The sequence below is a fragment of the Meriones unguiculatus genome, chromosome 8 (assembly GCF_030254825.1).
Source record: "Meriones unguiculatus strain TT.TT164.6M chromosome 8, Bangor_MerUng_6.1, whole genome shotgun sequence".
NCBI classification, from domain to species: Eukaryota; Metazoa; Chordata; class Mammalia; order Rodentia; family Muridae; genus Meriones; species Meriones unguiculatus.
In genome coordinates this window covers 8,192,917-8,211,606 of record NC_083356.1, presented here as the reverse complement: position 1 = coordinate 8,211,606, position 18,690 = coordinate 8,192,917, and the positions used below count along the sequence as shown (strand labels likewise).

The 18,690-nt window shown below is 43.7% G+C and overlaps 1 protein-coding gene across 4 annotated transcripts in view; it reads left to right on the top strand.

Annotated features, from left to right (window-relative positions):
- Tmem117 (transmembrane protein 117) overlaps positions 1 to 18,690 on the top strand; it is a 429,918-nt gene that overhangs the window by 6,830 nt on the left and 404,398 nt on the right. Inside the window, exon 1 of one of the 4 annotated variants that reach the window (XM_060388754.1) lies at positions 8,027 to 8,135. The exons of 2 other annotated variants lie outside the window; for them this stretch is intronic. The gene's annotated coding sequence lies outside the window, so the exon portion shown is untranslated. Of the gene's footprint in view, positions 1 to 8,026; positions 8,136 to 13,195; positions 13,305 to 18,690 lie in introns of those variants that run through there. One more of the 4 variants, XM_060388755.1, reaches the window with a different exon arrangement.

The window sequence follows — 18,690 nt, the reverse complement described above, 5'->3', positions numbered from 1 at the left end:
AGACGCTTGCAGCTTGTCCTGTAGCCCGCGTCTATCCTGAGCTGTTGTAGCAGATTCTTCAGCTGTCCCGTAATTGGTGTTTAAGGGAAATGGTCACAAAATGAAATTGGTATCAGATTTTGCTTAAAAATGCCCTCAGCCACCATGGAATTATAACCATAAAATTATTTTGCTGCTACTTGTAACTATTACTGTTATGAATTGTGATGTATTCATCTTATATACAGGCTGATATGTGACCTCCAAAGGGGTCATGACCTGCAGGTTGAGAACTGCTGTGCTAGAGGGATGGTTCTGTGGTTAAGAAAACTGGCTGCTTTCCCAGAAGTCCTGAGTTCAAGTCCAAGAATCCACATGCTGATTCATAACCCTTTATAACTGGAGTCCCATGGGATCCAGTGCCCTTTTGTGCAGATATACATGCAGAGAAAATACCCATATATATAAAATACATAAGTAAATATTAAAAAAAAAGAGGAATAACCGGTTATAAGGTTACTGGAGCATTTCATAGCTACCAAAGAGGAAATTGAGTTTGGACTCTGGGGTGAAAAGGACAGAGGCCCAGAGCCTCTGTCTGGATGAGATTCAGTGTCCATTCACTCAGTGAGACAAGCCCAAGTTCAGACTCCCGGGGAAGAGGTTGATCGAGTTCATACTGCTGACTTAACTTCAGATGGTCCAGAAGTAGGGATAGTCATCCGACAGACACCAGAAGCCAGAGTAGAGCATGTCCTAGGCAAAGCTGCTGCTCTCATGCATACTTACCTTCCGTAGAAGGGGGACAAATGGGCACATGCACAACACTTGATAAGCTGATAGGCTGGGAGGGTGAAATCAGATGTTAGGGCTGCTGCTTGGTTAGTTGCTAAGACACTTAATAAAAGAGGATTGTACCAGCATGATAACAAGCCGGGTAGCGAAAAGCATATTATTCTCAGCAACGACAACAGCTAAGGTGGGGGACTTGGGGGTGATTTAGACAGAACAAATAAATACTACTGCATCTCTGAAGGACTCTTTCGTCTTGGCCTTAGGATATGGGAAGGCATTATAGCTTTACAGGGGACAAGAGCAGAGATCCTTGCCCCTTAGATGCAGGCCTGAGTGAAGATGATGCTGAGGTGGGTGAAGCACATCCCCTCATCTGATAAGCCCCATTTTCCTCTGAAGAACAAAAACGAAGATGGTGGGACAACAAGAGACTTTAAGGCCTGTGGTCAAGGTTGGGAGCGCTGGGCAGGGGAGGTCAGTGGGCCTGTGGACAGGTTGCTGGCTCTCACAGAGAGCCGTCGGGGTATGCGAATGGTGCCAAACGGGGTTGCCCAGCATTTTGCCTTTCAGAGCTCAGTCACCCGGAACGTAGATTTGCAAGTGTAGTGGGTGATTGCTTAGACTTGCATTTTGCAAACAAAAGCTGGTAGAGTGGAATGTAGCCAGACAGGAAGGGAACTAGCAGGCTAGCAGGAGCCTCCGAGAGCTTAAAGATACAGGTGAAAACCGAACATTCCAGAGTTCAAGCGCAATGGAAGTAATAAAAGAGAGAAAGTTTGCAGGGTGTGGTTGAATGGCAAACAGTCTTTCTTTAGTGGTGATCCCCAGGGTGTGGTCTTTAGGGCTCCAAGCTTCTGTGGTCTGGAAAGACAGGTCATTGACACAGAAGACACAGAGGAACACAGCGTTTGTTGGCTCATACAGCATATATAGAACAAGTGTGGTGCGGTATGGAGTAATCGTGTTTGTAGAAGGGTGGGTAACAAATGTGAGAGCCTCAGTTTCCAAAATAGGTGGGGCCCGCTGGAGAGGGAAGTCAGTGGGTGTCCTTACAGGCAGTGGCTAGAGGTGTTGGCGAGCCATTTGGGGAACTCTCAAAATTGCAGCAGCTGTGGCAAATGGGTCAGAATTTTAAGGCTGGAGAAAAAGCATCCGAATTTATGAAAGGACAATTGAGAACCATCGAGCTAAAAATAATGGCTTAATAATAATGCTAGGTGATTTGACTTTGTAATTGTCACATTTTGCCAAGCTAGTCTCTTATAAATTCTATCTCTTAAACTAAAACCAGATTTCAATCATGGCTTGCACCGCCAGTTCTCCTGTTAGTATAAGTAGCTTAGCTCTGAAAAAGCTTTCTAGATTTCAAGTGGTGTACTGAGTATGAACTATTTCAAAATAATGCATAAGGGCATCTTAAATTCTCTGCTTACAATAGAATAGATTTTTATGGCGGTTTTGTTACTTCAGTTTGACAATTTTTTTTTCCTCATTCAAAATCGCTGAAATGATGCAGCTTAAAGGAGGAGAAATACTTTGTAGGCTTTGTGAGTGAGACAAGTGGACTCCTGGTCCAGCTTCCTGATGAACTCCAAACCTGTGTTCTGTCTCTTTTCATCTCTCTTCCTTGGCTCATGAACTCTGATCATTCCTCCTTCCCATTCTCTCCTCCTCTGCGGATGATGGAGTGATTTTACTGTATCATCATCACCTACAAGATGGGATCCAGTGGCCAAGGCTCTTGATGGCTACTCCAGCCTGACTCTCGGCACAGTGCGCAGTGTATTGGCCTCAAACTTGCCGAGTCCATCACTATCCTTTTACACAGCCCCCACCCCACCCCCTTTCCCCAGTGTGACTAAGGTGTCTTCTGACACTCCAGCCAACTCCTTTCTTAGTCAAATCCCAGTTCAGGGTTTTTGAGTTGTTCTCTGAAGCATCCTGCATTGTTCCAGCTGTCTTCTCCCTTCCACATGAGACCACTCGCTGCAGAGCAGAGTGACAGGCTTGCCCTCAGCGGGTAGCATGGTAGAAAGGAATCCAAATGTGAATGCAAGCACAAATGTTCCTATCGGCTTGATAAGTGATAAATGTTTCTGTCTTGGTTCCCAGATCACTAGCCTTTATACATAATTCATTTTAAAAAGCTATATTTAAGCCTTTAATGATGTGAGGCTACAAGCCCATGGCAGTTGACATTGCTGGCAGTATGTGCATGCTGAGGGACCTGAAGCTAATGACAAGCACAGAACTTCATGCTACAGAAATACCAGGCTGGCTTATGAAATGATCAGAATGATTTTGTGCCGTCACCAAAGCGATTTCACCCTTTGTAATTCTCTAATAAAATGCCAGACATAGATATTAAACAAAATGCCATGCCCCCTTCAGTTCACTCTAAGTCTCTCCTATTTTTTATTTACTCTTAGTAAAGTTCAGAAGAACGACAGGATGCTATCAGTTTACATCCAAAGTGAGGCTACTGCTGTGATCCTGTGAGCACCTGTTCAATGGCCTTATCACTTACTGATTTATTTATTGTGAGACACAGTTGCAGTTTTACAGCTATGTAGGAAGCAGCGTGGTGTCTGTTTTGAGGCAGGCTCTTGCTTTGTGGCCCAGGGTGGCCCTGAACTCTCAATGTTCCTGCCCCAGCTTCCCAAGAGCCAAGATTAAAGGCTTCACCATGCTAGCAGGGGCAGGTGATTGAGGAGTACAGTCAAAGGAGTGTCTTTAGTTCAAGACTAGCTTTTGTTGAATATCGAATAAAGATTTCTCAGGAGAGAGCTTTATTGAGTCATCAATTATCACTGTTTGGCGTCTCTTTTTTCCCCATTTGCTTGGATGAGTCTAGCTTTTCTCTTTTAATATGAATTCAAATAATATATTATGGCATGATTGATTTTTCTACCCATGAATAGAAAAATTGTGTGTATTTAAGAAGGGACTTTAATATCTTAGGTTTATTAAACAATGGAATTTTATTTTAATATGAATTGAAGTTATTCCCAACCGTATGTGGACTGACACATGGGTCAGGAAGTCAGGAAGTCAAGGAAGGGAGGGAGAATCTGATGTTTTGATTCCGTGAGCTGCACTTTCAGTTCTGAAACTACCTGGGATCCCCGCAGACGGGGCAGTGGGGAGCATTACCTGCTTTGGTTGTGTTCAGTAATGAAGATTTCAGGGTCCACGCGTGAATTTTCTCTGAAAAAATGTTAGAATTTCATTGCCATCAGTTTTAGTAAATGGTTTATTCTTTCTTTCATTTGAGCAGGCAGCGCCGAGTACAGCGCCCTGGCAAGTACATATGTGGGTTTCCTGTTGTTGAGTTGTGCTGAAAAGCTTAAGAGCAAGTTTAGAATATAATACTCCCTGTCCTCCTCTAAAATATATCTTTATCAATCCTTTGTCACTTTCACATAATGTATTTTGAGTCTGTTCACTCCCCACTCCACTCTAACTTCTTCAAGATTCCACGCCCACCTCCCATCTCCTTCTATCTTCACTTCATTTTGGTTTTTGAGAACCCGAGTAGTCTGATTCATGAGAGTATTTCAGTGAGGCAAAGCAGAAAGGGTTTAAGCAACTGTACCAATAGATTGATCTAGAATACCAAGATTGCAGCAAATGAATTTACACATAGATTCTTTCCTACTGTGTCTTCTGTCTTCTGTTTTTGTTTTCTGACATGTTTGAGGGGCATCTGTCTATTTCAACTTTCTTTTCTAAAACTGCCCCTTTAACAGATTGTTATATGAACTCTGCCTGAAGGAGCTATCCATTTCTTTCAACAAAAAGAGTGTTCTGTGTATTTCGGAAGGCAGGACCCAGTTGGAGCTGGAAGAGGCTGAAGCTAGGCAGACTCAGAATAGGTTGCCATGGGTAGCATCTGCAAATAGTCCTAAGCCTGGGTCTTAGGAAGGGTTGCTATTGTTGTAATGACACACCAAGATGAAAAAAAGCTTGGGAGGACAGGGTTTACTCAGCCTACATTTCCACAGCACTGTTCCTCATGGAAGGAAGTCAGGACAGGAACTCAACAGAGCAGGAACCTGGGAGGCAGGAGCTGGTGCAGAAGCCATGGAGGGTGCTACTTACTGGCTTGCTCATTAACTTGCTTTCTTATAGAACCCAGGACCGATAGCCCAGGGGTGGTACCACCCACAATGGCCCCGGCCCTCCCCCATCAATCATTAATTTGAAAAATGCCTTATAGCAGATCTTAGGTAGGCCTTTTCTCAGTTGAGGTCACCTCCATTCAAATAACTCTAGCCTGGGTTAAGTTTACATAAAACTAGCCAGGCCAGCCTGTTTATATTGCCGGGGCCTCAACAGAATTTATATACACAGTTATTTGTACCACTGTTTCATTGATGTCTTGTCTCCATGCTATATTATAAGCCCCATGATGGTGATATATTTTTTTTTCATCTAATTCTTGGTGTCTAAAAAGTGCTTGACACCCAGTATTCAATAAATTTAAAGGACTGTATAAAGATTTCTTCGTCCTTCATATGTTGATTTTTGCCTTTCATATGCTGATGTTGCCTTTTTCTTGAAAACTATGGAAAGGTATTCATTTGTTCATTCATAAAATATGAGATATGGAGTTTAAAATCTGGTTAAAGAGACAAGATACATAGGCGTGAAAATTAAAAACTCCGATAATCAAAGGAAATGCATACCAAGTATCAAATGAATAGTTCACACTGTGTGCTGGAGGAATTCAAGAGGGAGTTCACAGGGGTTTAGGAAGCCCATGTGGGAATTCAGCTGAGGCTAAAGCAAGAGTGGGATTAGGTAGAAATGCTCCGAAGATTTCCCTACAGAGGCAGGGCTTTGCGGTAGATGGTGGGAGCAAGGGAGAGAACAGTTCAGGATTTTAGCTATGAGGTGGTGGTGGGAAGGGAAATCCTGGGCTTGTTGAAAACCAGATCATGAGAAGCTTGTATTAAGGAAGAGCAGGAGAGACAGGGCAAAAGCTAGTTGGGTCTAAGTTCTTTGGTCTTTAAGTGTCAGTGTTGTAACTGCAGAGTTTTATGGACTTTGAGTTTTGGGGAAAATCTGAAGAAACTATGAAATGGTTTCTGTTGAGGTAGAACTAGAGGGGAGTTGTGAGGGGAGAGATTGAGGAGTGAAGGAGAAGGAAGGTCTTTCAGCAACCACCTTCATTAATTAGGGGTTGAGAGGGTTCAGTCCAGGGTGCTCCAGGGATGGGGTAATGGGAAGTGGAGCATGATGGGAAATAAAGCAGGATGGGAAGAGGTGAGGATGTGAAGCTTCCAGAGCTGATAGGACCCGAAAAATGAGAGTCAGGGTGAGACTGATGGGAGCGAGGCAGCCTGGGTGAGGTGCCTGGCAGTGTGAGGAGAGAGGCTGAGGTCCTGTTAAGTGGTGAGCGTATAGGCAGCGGCTGTGTGTCATGAAGACTATGCTGCATGTCTCACCAAGCACCTGGGCCATTGCTCTTCCTCCAAACTCTTTTGCTTGTTTCCTGTTTTTTTTTTTTTTAAATTTAGTGCCTGTTTCAGTGTTTTTCAGAAGGTCACCCTGCTAAATACCTCACTGTCAAACATGTTAATATGAACAGTAGCTGGACATCTGTTTCTGTAGATACCACATGGGCAGGGGAAATGAGGACTAAAAACAGCTCTGGTGTTTGTGTGAGTTGGGGTGCTGATAACAGGCCTTGCTGACACATTTGTACAAACAAGGAGACTTGAGTTTCAGAGTTACAGACACTGGACAGTGGATCTCTGTTTGATTACTGTTAAGAACCTTCATTCTTATCTTGTTTCCCCCCAGGTATCCAAGTCTTGTTTAAAGCATCATGATTCTTTCTTAAAGGGTTGTGACAACAAAGGACTGGTTTCTGCAGCTTGAGAATGGGCGCTAGATGGCTATAGCGCAGGAGAACTGTCTTGAGTTTGTGTTATGGAAACTCTCTTCTGTTGTTTTTTTCTTTCTTTTATTCTTTTTCTTTTGATTGCTTTACTTTTAAACAGTAGGTTGTTGGGAGGAATAATTTCAACATATCATGAGATTTTAGAAAGCTGAGTCTAATCTTTTTCTTATAATATTGTAATAAAATTATAGTCTTTTCTTATTGTAATAGAAGCTGGTCAATGAGAGTGATGACAGTATTGTGTGAGTTAATGAATTAAATAATGCTAATTGCTTGTTTCTACCGCATAATTTTAAGTCTACTTTGAAAAAGTTCCTTGTGTTTTGAACTAGACACGTGATTTTACTTTGATAGGAAAGACTTAGACAATCTAGAAAATGCGGGCAAAATAGTTAAGGTGATACAGGACTATTAAGACATAAAAACAAATCAAGTACTTTGAAAAAAAAACCACATTCTTTCAATACAATGCCATTGGTATGTATTGAATTGCTTTGTGTTAATTTGAGATCTGAACAGTTTACTGATAATAAATGAATAATCCTTAGTATAATGGTTCTTAGAAGTACATGTTGGAAAATATATTCATGACTGTTGAGCAGAAATATATACAATTGGTAGTTTTTAGTATTGTATGACCAAGATGATGAGGATTTCCTTCTAAAGGAGTAATTTGACCCACATATCTGCAAGTGATACTTATACTACTGATAGCTTTAAATTTTGTCAAAGTATTACTAAGTATTTTACACTCAAGACAATGGTTCTATAAATGTATCATCATCTTCATTCTCACCAAATATATCCTGAGTGTCACTATCTTCATTTCTGAAAGTGCTTGAGTTGTCACTACTCAGTTACAGTCCACAGAGCAAATACTTTTAGAACCAGAGATGACTGAAGACCTTACTGAAGAGCTTAGCGTGTCCTGGTAGGAGAAGCAAAGCTCCCACATACAGATATGCAGGTGTGTGAAAGAGGCTAGGAGAGGCAAACTGAAAAAATACTGATGTTTAAAAAAAAATCAACAGAGGATTGTTCTTCACAGGGAAGTTTGATGTATGCGAGCTGCTGAGGGTGAGTGCAGACCTCTGTTGTAGAGCGCTTTCCCAGCAAGCGTGCGGCCTTGGGTTTGATGCTCAGTGCTGCAGAAAGGGCCATTGAACTGCAGAGCCCTTTGCAGAAGAACTGCTCCATGACTGTCACGCCTTTTCTCTCAGAGAGCAGGAAGAGAAAGTGAGGCTGGGAATCCCGCTGCCACTGTGCCCTGTCCCTGCTTGTGAGGTGCCTTTATTAGCTTGTTGTCTGCCACGCATCCATTAGCACTCAAAGGCAGTCAGCTGCAGCTTCAAGGCCGGTTACAAGCCAAGTGGAAAGGTATCTCAAGAACTCACTGCACTAACTCAGAAGGAGCATTGGGATTCAGCAGCCTTTACCCAGGGAAGCTTTCTAGGTAATTTTTTTTTTCCTGCTCTTGGTACAGATGAGTCATTCAGGGTCAAGGGACTCTTTCCTTTCCAGATTGAATATTGCCTCCATCTCCTCTTCTCACTCTCTAAAGGGAAGGTAATGCTAGGGGCTCCTGAGGGAGGCCACTGTCAAATGAAATAGCAGCAGGCAGCTGAACCCACACACCCGGCGAGAGGAGAACCAGGGCACTGTTAGTGAGGTGGACCTGGCCAGGGTAGATCTTGGCAGCTAGTGGCGAAGCTGGCAGTGCAGAGAGCTTGCTTTGTGGATTATTTGGAATTAATACATTGTTTGTTTTTCCAACAGAGGGCAATTAGTCCTGACTGAAGCAGGCTTGTGATTTGGGAGAATGCTGGCTTTTATTTTTTCTGGCTTGCTTTTCTTTTCCTCCCTTCCTCTCTGTCACTGCTGTAATTAGAGTCATTGTGGAAGATATTTTCACGAGTTAAAATAGGATGCTACTTAGGGAGCTCAGTGGACTAACAGGGATGTTAACAGTGACATCGGTGGGCGGGCTTGTTCCCCTCAGAGGGAAATCTGCTAGGGGGGTGGTGAGTGGGAGGATGTGAGAAAGCTCTCACCAGGGGCTCTTTTGCTATGAGGGGGTTCTAGATGGAAGGGGAAAAAGAAAAGCTATCACAACATGGAGGGGCACCCAAGATCAGAATAGAGGTCCTCAACAAAGGCAAACTTGATTGCTCCTGACTGTGAATAATCGGGTTATGACTGTGAGAGAGGCAGCTCCATTGTTTTTGATTTGGGTTCTCATGGTCATGACCTGCCTTTATTGTTGATGGGTATACAAAAATACACAAAGGTCATTTGCTTGGCTCCAAGGTCTTCTGAAGAGCCAGCAGAAAAGTTTAGAACCTCAGCTGAAGCCTGATTTCCAGACTGGCGCCTTCCAGGCACTCCAGATGGCCAACAGGCAGTGGCCAGCCTGGTCTGGCTTGGGAGTAGGTCGGGCCAGGCCACTCCCTACTGCTCTGCTCCACATTGTCAGTGTCTAGAGCTTTCTGGCACCACCTCCACCTGACAGCCCTTCCTCTGGGTTATAGGAAGTCATTCAATTGACCGGGCAGGAAGGTCTCAGTTTCAGGGCAGAGGCTGTCATTGCTGTGGAGCCTAGAGAAATCGCAAAGGTGCTTCCTGCAGCAAGGCTCCTTCAGCTTGAGAGGAATGTGATGACTGGCCGAGATTTTTCCCTTGCCCAGCGCACTTACGTTTTGTACTCTGTGTGACCTTGAGGGTGTGGCCGGGATGAGCCAGCGGAAGAGCTGACCGTGGGCTGAGAGTGCAGGTTTGAACCTGCTTCGCTGTCCAGGGAAGGTTATGTCCTAATTTAACCCCATTCCTCTTATGCCTGTCCCCGTTTGTTCCCATTAACGGCAGCAATCTGTCACCGTTGTAGCTGGCAAATGTTTCAGGACTTGTTTGCCTGAGACCTTTTCAGTGCGCAAATCCACAACGGGCGTATTTAAAAAGAACGGGCATCGGCTGCCGACGCATGACAACAGCGCTGCAGTGTGACTGCAATGCCAGCCGGGGACAACTGCCAAGAGGTGGAGTGGGCCATCTAGTCTGAAAACGCAAGAGCTGTTCCCAACGGGAGGTTTTGGTCAAGGGAGGTTTTGCGGTGCTTCATGGGTTGGCACGGGCTGTGGACTCTGGGGATGGATGAGTTCGGCCAGAGCATCCTTGTTACAAATCCCTCCAGCGAGCCCTTGTCAGTGGTGGAGAATGGAAAGTCTCTGGGTGTGAGCGGCACCAACAGAGAATCTGCTGTTCGAGTGAAAAGTTGGGCAAACGAGGCCGGTGATCATAGCCTATGGAGAAGGAAGGGGGGCAGTGGTCTGCAGTAATGTGTGAATGAGATAGTGTTCCTGGGCCTGCAGGTTTAGGTAGATGGGAGGCAGGTTACAGAAACATCAAGGGGAATTATGGAAGCTCTTTATTTTATTATTAGTTTGTAAACTAAAAATAGGTATTTCTTGTGCGATATATTCTCATTAGGGTTCTTCTCTCCCGACTTCTCCCAGATCATCCCCGCCTCCCTACCAACCCAAATCCACACCTTTTCTTTCTCTCTCTCATTAGAAACCAAACATCAGTACAAAGTCCCAATTTATTTCTAATATCAGAGATCAGACCTCTACTCTTGCCTGATGCGTCCAAAACAAAAAGGGGGAACTGTAGAGAGCTGCGGAATGCTATGCCTTAAAGATGGAGCTGGTTTCCGCCTTCCACCTTCCCGATGGTGAGTGCTCTCTGTCACGAACAATTCCACATTTGGCTAAGGCTGAGGATCTGGCTTGCTTCCATGTATGTGGACCTATCTGCATTGCCCATGTGGCACGCTGGGGTTGGCTACCCAGAGGCTATTTAAGCTGTGGGCTGGCTTTCCCCAGGGTCAGATGATTGTTCAAGGTTCCTGAATAAACTGCATTGAAAAAAAAAAAAAAGAAACCAAACAGGTGCTGTACAATAATAAATAAATAAAACACGATAAAACTAAGGAAAAAAAAATAAATCATGGGGGCTCTTGAATGCCGTGTTCAAGAGCTTAAAGTATCCTGAAACAGCAGAAGCCACAAAGCATATCACTCCTTTATTAAAATTAAAATTGAAAATGCTACATGCTTATTTTGGAGGAAAACCTACAGTGTAACATCAAGAAATGAATTAAGAGTCTTTGTTCACAGGGATGACAAATGTCAGGTTTGGAAGGAAGGTGACTGAAGATTAGGTACTTGGCCTACGGCAGAAAGCTGCCACAGGTGGGGACACACCTGGACTCAGTGACTGAGCTTATGTTAGAAGCAATGCCAGTGAGGACAGATGGAGAAGGAGGCAGAGAGGTGAGGGAGGAAAACCAAGATGATACAGTTTCCCTGCCCTCCTCCCGCTTTAAAATAATCACAGCCTCACTTAACCCTTGTTCTCTGAGCCCCTCCCCGTCATATATTGAACACTGTCTGTATCGATCTATCTCTAAAGCTGAAATTTGCCTTTTCACTACATCATCCCACTTTATTCTCCGAAAGACGAATGTTTATCGTAGTACCACAGAGACCAAGAAAAGGCAGAGTTATGTCACAGACACATATGATAAGCGTAAAGGCATCAATGCACTGAGCTCCTCTTTGAAGCTTCGTGGAGACTTGATTGCTCTGAGTCGTGCCTGTCTGTCTCGATTGACTTGCCAAGTTCAGGAGCCTTAAAGATAGGCTTGACCTCTTTCATTCAGCAAACTCTGAGTATATTCTAGGCTTGAGAGGTCTCATATTGAAAATCCAAGTCTCTGTTCTGATTGTTTGGAGCTTTCATTGTAGTAAGAATAGACAGACAAACAGAGAAGTCAGACCTCTGTCTGTAAGTCAGAGGACAGAAAATGCCACGGCAACTAAGCAAGCAGGAAGTGGGGCGTGGAGTGGGGACTGGACAGAATTCTCTCTGTAATACGATGGCCCTTGAATAAGGGTCTGAAGAAGACAAAGCAGCCACTTGGGTGTTTTCTTGGGGAACATGTGCCATGCAGAGGCCACAGGCTGGATGTGCTTTGAGCACTTGGTAAGGAGCAGAGGTCAGGGGTGAGTGCAGAGCCAGCACAAAGACAACACAAGTAGAGGCGAGGTGGGGCTGGAAGGCTGGAGAAGTTCATTTTGCAGAACCCATTCAGTTGCTAATTTAAATGTGGTGTATTAAATTTGGTGTTCTAGAGACATCATGGTGCCCTGCTTCTGAGAGGGGGCATAATCAGTTATGTCCTAGTGCTTCATCTAGGACTTTCCTCATTCCTAGGAACTTCCCACCTTTGGCTTCCTCTATGGTGCCAGCCATGTAGTGAGAATTCAGGAAGGTTGGTTCCTTAAAAAAAAAAAAAACAAACCCACAGAAATATTGTAATGTGCTTTTGTTTTAGTCCCAGGTGTGGGGCTATGGGGCTGCTTTGCAGCTGCTGCCTATGACCTCTCTCATGCTCTAGAAGAGGCATGGTTTTTCCAGCTGCAGATAGTTTCCATGAGTGTGTGACCTTTGGAATTCTGGGAACTTTTCAGGGGGTATATAAATGCTAGGGCCCTGAGAGGTGGGGTTGGTGGTCGCTGGTCATTCAGGGAGATTGGTCACGGTTTATTAGCAGTCATGCTCTAAAAAGAAATGAAAGAAGTTAGATTCAGGGATCTCTCTCTCTCCCCTCTATCCTTTCTCTCCTCTCTAGTGATAGGGGGTGAAACTGAGGATGGGCAGTAAAGGGTGGGACAAAGAACAATTCGAAAAGTATCGAAGACCCGGTTACAATGACACTCTCCTCCCTCCCTTGAGAAATGAAGCTTCTGACTTCATTTTTTAAAGACTTATTCTAATTAATATTACAAAGCCCAGGCTGGCTTCAAACTGACCATGTAGCCAGGTTGGCCTTGAACTTGACCTTCTCCTATTTCTACTTCTACGTCTAGGAGAAAGCTTGAATTCTGAGCGGGTTAAATGCTACTCAAGGCTGTCCCTTCCTTGTGCCTGGCCCTCGGACACAGAGCTGCTCTGTGGTGGTATTGGGAGCAGGGGAGTTGTTGAAGGACATGCTGTAGGAGGCAGATGGGGACAGTCACAATTGTCCTTTAGAGCTGTGACTCAGATTCCCACACAGTAAGAGAAGTCTTTCTCGGGATGAACAGCTGTTCTGTCCACATGAGGAGGAGGCTGTAGACAGTGCCAGAACACTTCCCGGGTTCTTTCCCTTACAGCCACAACTGCCAGCCCCCACGATGGCCCCACCCCTTTATTTCCAGGTTGCTCTGCTTCCGTTTACAGCTGTGCCGTGACTGAATTCTGTCCCCGACACTGCATTTTGTAGACACAAGTGCTTTTGTGAACACAATCCAAGCCTAAGAGGACAGAACGCTTATTTAGTGTCTGGGTTCTAGCTGACAGCCCAAACAGGATGTAAAGATGAATATTTTTACACCGCTTCAAGAAAACTGTCAACAGTGGGTGGGGGAAGATCTTCAGATTCAGTAATTTAGCAGGTCTAGACATGTGTTAGCTTTAGATTTGCGAGAGGCCTTAAGAGAAGATGTTTTTGCCTTCATTGAAGGAGTGCTTTTAGAGGACTGTGTGTATGAGAGGAGCATCTCTAGGCTCTGGGGATACAGCAGTGAGTAATTACACAACACTCCAGGCCCTTGCTCTTGTGGGTGATGTATTCTGGTGGGGCATGTGTCTATGCGGGGGGGGGGGTATAATTTATTCACTAATGTAGTTAATGAGATATATTTGCCTCACCATTCTTTCTGGTCTTGTGTTCTGGGTGGTCCGGCGAGAGCAGGGGTACTGTGTGACATTTCCAAGCTAGAGCATCTTTTCAGGGACATCCAGCTCACCTCTGTCTTCCTTGTAACCAGCAGGGTTACAGATTGTTGCTGCGCTCTGAGCCTGAATGGGAGAGGGAAGGCAGTGTGGAGCAAAGCCTTTCGTGGGGCTTCAGCAGAGGAATAGTGTGAGAAAAGAATGCAACTTCGTTATCACTCTGTGTGTGCGCACGTGCATGTGTGTGCATGTGCATGTGCTGATGCCCTCAGGAGTCGGAGGAATGTCAGATCCCTTGGAGCTGGGGTTTTAGGTGGTTGTAAAAGACCTGTTTCGGGTGCTGGGAACTGAACTCAGTTTTCAACAAGAACAACTGTGCTCTTAAATTGCTGAGCTATTTGTCCAGCCTGGAAAGCCACTAAGATTTTGAGTTAGTTTGATACAAAGGCATATATAAACTGAGGTGATGTAACAAAAGCAGCACTGAGAGGCCATTTGATGTTTTAAATACAGTTGAACAGAACAGAGTTTTTAATCATTGCTCCATTTCCATCTTAAGGGATTCTTACATCTGAAGGGATTAGAAAAGTAAAGAAACTGAGCTGAACACAAGTTTGAAAAGCAAAGTAAAAGCACATAGAAAGAGGAATAGGCTCTAGAAAGCTGGGTTAGTGGAAGGCTCTGGCAGCACTAGATAAAGTGTGTTTTTCTAGAGTTGTGACTTTCAAAAGCCCTGGTCTGCCCAGCACTGCTAGAATCTGTACACAGTGGTGCTGCAAGCCTTTAGTTCAAGGCTTGTCTGGGATGGATGAGACCTTAGCTCAAAACCCCAAGCCAAAACAAGTGCAGAAATAAAATAAAAACAAACTGTCAAACAGAGGAAACGGAAGAGATCCAAACGGAATTTATTGAAAAGATTACTGCGATTAGGAAATCATACAAATGCTAATAATGAAGGAGGATAGAAAACAGAAATTATCCCTATCAAGAATTAAAGAGGGGCTGGAGAGATGGCTCAGTGGTTAAGAGCACTGTTGGTTCTTCCAAAGGACCCAGATTCAATTCCCAGCACCCACATGGCAGCTCACCACTGTCTGTACCTCCAGTTCCAGGTGATCTGACACCCTCACACCAATGCACATAAAATAAATAAATTATATATTAAAAAGAAAAGAATTAAAGAGACAATATCAGTGCAAATCTAAACAGGAAGATAGCATTGAGAATGATCATTTATGCTAGTAAGTTAAAATCTGCAAAAAGACGTGTGTGTGTGTGTGTGTGTGTGTGTGTGTGTGTGTGGTGTGTGTGTGGGCATGACCATCTCTGTACTGTTGTGCATTACATGCATGTGGAGGTTTGAGTGTCTTTCTTCCAGTACTTTCCACCTTTGTTTTGAGGCAGAGTCTCTCATCGAGCTGGAAAGTTACCAAATCTGCTAAGCTGGCTGGCCAGTGAAGTTCAGGAACCTGCTTATCTCTGTTCCCTCTGCCCCAAGTGCTTGTAGCTACCATAGTCTTTCTACACAGGTTCTGGGGATCTGAGCTCAGGGCTTTGTCCTTGCATGCAGCTGCTTTACCCGCTGAACCATTTTCCCAGCCCAAAGATTTCTTTATAGATATCTTTTATCTTCTTCTGATAAAATAAGAAATGATAAGTATAGCTGTGTATTTAGTTAATAAACTGAATTCATTGTAAAACAAACACCCCAAATGCCAAAACCTCCCTGAAGAAGTTTCCTTGATAAATTGCCCTATTTTGGGTTCTAAAGACTGTAACCTCTGCCCTCCTCTGAAGAAAAGAGCCATCAAGACTTTGTTTATTCATTTCGAGCTGTTTAATGCTTACTGCCAGGCAGGGCTCTGGCTGCTTTAGGAGTCATGTTTGTGAGAGATGTGTCCCAGTAGGTAGGACACAGTGAGATGGAGCAAAGCACCAAGAACGCCTATTAAAAAAAATGCCTGTTTCTGTAATACACGCAAGAGAGTACAACTGTTCCTTCCCACCGGTGACAGCAATGAGTTGGCAGAACAGGACCTGTTTCCACCGTAAGCGCTGAGTGCAGGCTCTCAGCCGGCGCCGCCCCTCACTGACTGTGTCCCAGGAAGCAGGGGTTGCCGTGGCACACCAGACAGCGCTGCAGATGTCTCTGTTCTCTGACATTGCCCTGTTTTTCTGCCACTCAGATTCATGCAGACTGTTCCCCCTTTGTCTGTACATTTCAGCTCTTAAGTGCCCTTCTAATGTCCAAGTGTTTGTCTTTTTATAAGCTTTTATCTTCTTGTATGCTTTGGGTGGGGGGACTTAATACCCTTTGTTTTAAAGACATTCTTGGTAGATTTGTTCTTTTGCCACTTCATGCATGTATATAACACATCGCACTCTTTGTCTGTCTCTAACATTTTTGAAAAGATTCCGTGATTAGCTGACCACGGAAGGAACAGTCTCTCTGCAGCCCCATTCTCACTGGCATCAAGGTTTTCCAACTGAAAATCAATATAGCAAAGTCTTGTGCGCTCAGGTCCTCTGTGCAATGTGACCAGCGTTTAGTACAGATACATAAGCCTTTATAGTGCAAAGTTGCAACATTTGAGAGGTGGCTGGACTTGTCATTGATCTGTTCTGATGATTTCCGATGGTTGCTTCATACAGGATTGGTTGGGTTTTCCAGTATTTGCTGGGGCATCCTCATTTTCTCTGTTGACAGTGTAGTTTGGGGCCATACTGAGTCTTTCAGGATTTCTTTCAGGCATTGTTCAGATGGGGGGGGGGCATCTATACATTACAGATGTCTTTTGTACGTCCTGTCATGATTGCTTGGTCAGTATACTAGGTAATTATGAATCTTAGAATCGTGCTTCTTAAATGGCGATGACAATAAAGTGTGTTTTTCTAGAGTTGTGACTAAGGCATTTCAAAGCTTTCTGTGATGACGAGAAAGTGTGTTTTTCTAGAGTTGTGACTAAGGCATTTCAAAGCATTCTGTCTTCAGAGCCCCCCGGTGTCTCATCTCAACCTTGGCAACTTCATCATTTTCCATTTTCGGCTCATATCCTGTAGTGATCAGAGGTTGGCTTGAAAACAGAACTGGCACAGACCATCATTATGAGCACGATACCGTTCTAAAAATAAATGAAATAAGTGTCCAGGCTTCTAACCATAGAAAAGCTATGACTAAGCCATTGTAAGTGTCTGGCAGGAGTAGAACTCAGTGACACAGCAGGTATGTGGAAATAGCTAAAAAACAAACAAACAAACAAACAAACAAAAACAAAACCCAAACTTTCCTACCTGCATTTTCTTTTAGATCCTGTTTCTTACCCCTGCAGGGGCAGAAGTTGAGCAGCCTGTTGACACTAACCCGCTTATACATCAAGCTAGAAGAACTAAGAAAATACCACGTATTCCCCTTCTAGCCTCACAGACTGTGTCTTGCTTCCTGGTTAAAAAATAATAGCATATAGCTAGCATTTGAATGTTTAATACCTTTAATAGCATTATGAAATTTCCGTAAAGCCACGGATTATAGTCCTCCTTCCCAACTCTTTTCTTTTCTTGGCAAAGAGAGAAAGATAAGATGAGAATGAGTCTTTAAGTGCCATGGGGAATGTCTTGAAGTAAAGATTACAAGCAGAGTTTAAAGTGTAGGAAACAGCCAAAGAAGAGATTAGCAGGGGCGTGCATCAGAGGTGCCCCAAAGGACAGCTCTTTGGAAACGGACGCTGAGTATTGATGAGTGCTGAGGGGAGACAGGAGGAGCCGGCAGACGGAGTGGTTGAATGAGGTAAAAGATAATTAGAGGTAACAGTTTCCACCTGGGACTTTGTCCATCTGCGTTCTCAAGGTGCTACCTCACAGTTTCAATATTAGGAGAATCTCACTTTTCTTCCGTTAAATCAGCTTAATACAGGGCATCCTGTTGTGTTTATCAAGTGCTGTGTAGCCCAGGGATTATGAGGAAAGCTCTATGAGAATCTGCTCTAATCAGAGTGCTTTAGCATATAGCTAGCATTTGAATGTTTAATACCTTTAATAGCATGAGTTTATTTACACTTTGCAAATCTCTCTGAAATTTTCTTAACTCTAAGGCACGATATTGAAAAATCAAGTGCATCTCACACTCAGACTCATGGCTCTAACAATGCTCCCATTTAATAATTAATTTTGATACTGAAATTAATTAAAATCCATGCAGGTACTTTTCTTGCTGGCCATGGATATTAGCCAAAAGCTGCAGCTTACATTGAGGCAAGGGAATATTTTTGTTACTTTTATGTCATTAAAACAAACAAAGAAACAAAACTCAGTGGTTAAGCTCTTGCTGCTCTTCCAGAGGACCTGGGCTAAATTTTAGACTTATGTCAGGTGGCTCACAACCAGCTATGAGTTCAATTCCAGCGGATCTGGTGCCCTCTCTTGACCTGTGGGCACCTGTACACAGGTGGCATTAGCACATGCAGACACAGACACACACACACATAAATAAAAACAAGTCTTAAAAGAAAACATATAGTAGCTCTGTTGGCAAAGTGCTTGCTTAGGATGCTGGAGGTCCTGGGTTCGATCCCCACCACTGTGTAACTCCAGACACACTAGCAAACACTGGTCTAATCCAGCACTGGAGGGCAGGAGGCAGGAGAATTTGAAGTTTCAGGACAGGCTAGTCTAGGTAGACCAGCATGGACTACATGCTGTCTTATTTCAAAATGAAAACAATGCAACCATGTTCATCAACTTCTGCTTTCTTTTCTTTCAGTTTCCACTGAAATATCTTTTTAAATATCTTTTCTTTCAGTTTCCACCAGGTTTTATTGACTCTTTCTTGGCAGTTAGATTCTCTTTACTCTGTCTTTTCCCTTTCTGTTTCATTGTGAGAGTTCAGATTTTGTCTATTGGTATTTAAACTTGAACTATTTTTTTTGGTCCCCTTCATCCACATGAAAGCTCTAAAGCATATATTTGCGTTTTCTTTTATCTTTTGGAAATGCTTTGATTATTTATCACCATAACAAGCAAGTTACTAGTATGTCTTAGTTTTAATCTGAAGAGAGCATGTACCTCTCACCTGCCTTGCTTGGTCTTGGTTTTGACATTCCTTCTCTCACTTCTCTGCTCTGTCTTTTTCTGCGACACTTTTCACTTAATTTGGTCAATGATCAGTGTTCTATCCTCCTCTCCTGCTTTGTGTCAGAAAAGATGAACTTTCATATTTACATTGCGTGTGTGTGTGCACG